The sequence below is a fragment of the Priapulus caudatus genome, unplaced genomic scaffold, assembly GCF_000485595.1.
Source record: "Priapulus caudatus unplaced genomic scaffold, Priapulus_caudatus-5.0.1 Scaffold126, whole genome shotgun sequence".
In the NCBI taxonomy this organism is placed as follows: Eukaryota; Metazoa; Priapulida; class Priapulimorpha; order Priapulimorphida; family Priapulidae; genus Priapulus; species Priapulus caudatus.
The window spans coordinates 626,259-630,771 of record NW_014577187.1 but is presented as its reverse complement, the minus strand read 5'-3'; the positions used below and the strand labels follow the sequence as shown (position 1 = coordinate 630,771).

The following is a 4,513-nucleotide window of genomic DNA, read 5'->3' as shown; positions in this document are numbered from 1 at the left end:
CATCAAGAGTAGATAATAAAACCTATTTTTTTACCGGTTTTATTATCTACTCTTGATGTATATTCATATTTTTCAGGGCAAATGAACGTGAATGATGTGCAGTACGATTGAAACAACTCGTAAAGTAAACGAGAGCGTTTGATCACATAATGCTTTAATACGATGTTTAACACGAATAGCTTTAGTCTTCTCACTCAATGATTAAATAAATATTTGGTAAATATTGAGGTTATGGTAAATATGTTAAGTTGATAAATAAGTTATCGAAGTAAAATTGTTTTACATTGACACATTAATTAAATAACGCGTTTTCAATATATTACGAATATATCCATTCTCATTTTAGTATCATTATTTAGAATCAGATAATTTTTTAACTACAATTTCATAAAAAAATAATGAAAGATTATACATAATAAATAAAGCATGTATCATCTGTTAAGAAAATTGTTTTAATTCTTTATAATTAATAACTTAATCTTTAAATACTATTGTAAACGTGGATCGTTTGATAAAATAACTCCTTCGGTAATTGATCACGTGGTTCAAAGTTCGGTTTTACTATATATATACATTTATTGATTCATTTGTTTATTTATTTATTCATCTACGTATCATCGCGCATATGTTCGGCCGGCATGGCACGGAAGCAGACAAATCACATTCGCCATATATATTATATCATAACATGAAGCTCAGTGATTAGCAGCAGCCACGATGCGAGCACCCCACGCTCCCGCGCACCGCATTACCATAACAATTTACCCTCAGCGTGTAAATGGCAATTTAAATGACTATTTGCATATAGATTAGCACCTGTTTTTGTATTTATTCGCCGGGCCGCGGTATTGTTAACATACGCACGCGTGCTACGCTGCTATCGCCTCCATCAGCTGTCCACGCATTCTGTTACGTTTTCGGCGCCTGTGTTTACGTCACGGTGTTGGTGTGTGTTTGTGTGTGTGTGTGTGTGTGTGTGTGTGTGTGTGTGTGTGTGTGTGCGTGCGTGCGTGCGTGGATGCGTGCGTGCGTGCGTGGATGCGTGCGTGCGTGCTTGCTTTCCTCACCATGCAGTTACACGCGAACCAACCGAAATCACGATTTTGACATAGGTGAAGATTTCGTAAGGACAGTCGCATTTGAATCAGAGGTACGTAAAACGAATCTGGCTTCCCTTCCTCCCCTCAGCAGCCGAGACGACCTCCTTTCTCCCTCCCGTCGCGTTTCTGCATTTTTTCCCACCGCCGCGTTTTTTTGCACCGCGGCGTTTTTTCGCACCGCCGCGTTTTTTCCCGCCCGGCGATAAATAAAGCAGACGCCTTCGCGATTCGCGGCGGCAGCGGCGGCCATGATGACGCAGCGGCAACCTCGGTGGTCGCCTGCCGACACTCAGACCCCGAAGCCGACCGCAGTGAGGAGTAAGGGGATTATAGACGTCGCCGGTGGGTGGGTGGCGGGGCCGCGGGGGGAGAGACAGCGGCGGCAGCAGCAGCTGCTGTCGGGGCAGACTAATCCACGAGCAGATAAGATCTGGCCGCCCGCTCTTCGTCTGTCTCTACCGCTCCCAGTATTAGAACGGGAACCAACCGCTTGCGTTACCTAGCGCTTGTGGTTTTTTTTCGCTCACATGCGCTTGTGTTTTATTTCGCACACACAAGCGATATACGTACATATAGTATCATCAATCGTTACGTATACACGCATACTTCCGAAGAAATTGAATTTTTCTACACAACGCCGGCTCCTCGCGTGATCCTAACGAATTAAGTCACGTCACGCGCTGATGACATCACGAACACGTGCCGCATCGACGTTCCTTTAACCCGAGCCGACGAAATTATGGACGAATTATAACTTCCCGTCGCGCGACGTCGTCGCGACAGCGTCTGGACAATATCGAGATTACCTCCCACGCAGCATCCCGCGGTGGAGTCGAGATTAATGCGAGCTCAATCTATTTGACTCTCCCAGGACGCTAGCTGCTGCGATGGGATGGAAAGAAATACCTCATGCATCTTGATGATCTTCCGCCTGAGCTATTCTCGGTGATGCGCATGCTTTTCCTGTCTCCCCGCACTCGTATTATGTCTCTCTCGCGCGCGTTTTCTCTCGTTCGCTCTCTCTTTCTTTCTCTCTCTCTCTCTCTCTCTCTCTCTCTCTCTCTCTCTCTCTCTGTCTCTCGCGCGCGTTTTCTTTCGTTCTCTCTCGTTCGCTCGTTCTCTATCTCTCTATCTCTCTCTCTCGCTCTCTGTCGTTCACTCTCTCTCTCTGTCTCTATCTCGTCTCCCCCTCTATCTCAGACTCTCACCCTCTCTCTTTGTCTCCCACTCTCCCCCTCTCCCGGCCCTACTCCCTCTATCTCTTTTTCGTACCTCTCCCTCTCTCTCTATAATTATATATATATATATATCGTTATACGCGCGTATTTTTTCTTCCCTTCCTTCTCTTCGGAAGAGGATAGCGCGCACGAATGTACGTGCACGGCCCATACACGCGCGTAAATACACGCAAATGCGCGCATGGGGACACGAACACGCGCGGGCATGCACGCGCACACATGCACGTACACGCATGCACGCACACGAACACGCACGCTCACACGATGTTCCCCCCTATACACCCCTTCCCAATTTTCTTTTATTCGCACTCTCACTCTTTCTCGCTCGCTCTCTGTTTGATTTCCCCTTTAATATCATCTTTCCAACAAGTTTATAACGGTCATTCTTCTTATTTTCTTTTGATTTGAGTCTGAAAGAACGATTTAGGTTCCAATCTTCTCTTGCCTTTAAGTTTTTAGCTTCAACATTCGCTATAGCGTGACTCATCGAGCAGATAAACCAGAGGCTAAGACGTTGGTTCACGAATGGACGCAAGGTTATGACTCTAGTGCAGATAACTCGCACCATACCTCCTCCCCTTCTTCTTCTCCTTCCCAGCTTAATGGTGTCGAATAAAACGTGAAAATCGGAATGATTGCGATATAAAGATAAAATGGCGGCCATATAAGTGTGAATCATCGCACTGGATCTTCAACACCCGTAAACACGACACACGTATATACCCCCTCCCATACACACACACACACACACACACACACACACAAACACACACAAACACACACACGCGCGCGCGCACATACACACACACACACACACACACACACACACAAACACACACAAACACACACACGCGCGCGCGCACATACACACACACACACGCATACGCACGCGCACACACACACCCACAGACACGCACATACAGGCACATAAACTCACACGTACGCACGCGCACACAGACACACACGCGCGAGCACACACACACACACGCGCGCACGCACACGCACACACACACATGCACATACACGCACACGAACGCACGCGCACACGCACACGTTTCTGCCTTACTATCCTAACGTAAAACAAAATACCCCCTCCCCCCACGTGTGTGCCGGCCCCTTTCCTCTCCCTTACGACACGTTCGTCTCTATTAAATATGCCACCTTTCTCTATCGCATAGACTCCTCCATCTATCATCCAGACATTAAGATCCTATCTTCCCCCCGTGCTGCCGCATCCATATTAGCCCGTCTCTATATCTTATTATTACAACATGTCTCTAATGAATACACCCCCCTTCTCTATCGTATAGATCCCCCTGCATCTATCTTCCAGACATTCGGATCCTATCTTCCCCGCCCTGCCGCATCTGTATCATCGTACTTGCCTCCGATCCTAATAATGAGTTTAATTTTCCGATATCTCGCCGTTCGGCTCGTGACGGTAAGCGTTTTAACCCCAGACTCAGCGATCCTCAAATAACACTCCAACGACTCCTCCCTTCCTCTGCACCGACACCGAACAGGCACCCTATCGCCCCCTGCCACCGACCCCTTCCTCACCTCTAGACTGCCACCCTCATCGCCCCCTGCCACCGACCCCCTTCCCACCATCTGAACCACCACCCCATCGACCGATGCTAGCGGCCCCCTCCCGACCATCTAGACTGCCACCCTTATCTCCCCCTGCCAGCGACCCCCTCCCCACCATCTAGCCATCCTCATCTCCCCCTGCCAGCGACCCCCTCTCCACCATCTAGACCGACACCCCATCTCCCCCTGCCAGCGACCCCCTCCCCACCATCTAGACTGCCACCCTCATCGCCCCCTGCCAGCGACCCCCTCCCCACCGTCTGCACCGACACCCCCATGGGCATCCTTTCACCGAACCCTAACTCCCTGTCTACCCCCCCCCCCGCCCGTGTCTCCCACACGCACACAACCGAACCCCTACCCTTACCCCATGCACCGACCGCCGCCTAACAGACTCGATGATAACATGTGGCGCGACTTGCCACCGTGGAAACCCGTTAAACTTCACAGCTGGCTGGACGCTGGCAGAGTGTTACGTTGTAACGGGATGGTGGCGACGGTGACGATGACGATGATGACGACGACGATGACGATGATGACGGCGACGATGATTATGACGACGGCGACGATGATTATGACGACGAT

General features: G+C 49.3%; 1 protein-coding gene across 2 annotated transcripts in view; it reads left to right on the top strand.

Annotated features, from left to right (window-relative positions):
• The window catches only part of LOC106805778, a 38,769-nt gene extending 35,498 nt beyond the window's left edge, over nucleotides 1–3,271 (top strand). For both annotated transcript variants that reach the window (XM_014807499.1, XM_014807500.1), the window contains one exon: nucleotides 3,262–3,271. The gene's annotated coding sequence lies outside the window, so the exon portion shown is untranslated. The remainder of the gene's footprint in view (nucleotides 1–3,261) is intronic.
• Nucleotides 3,272–4,513: the final 1,242 nt, after the last annotated feature.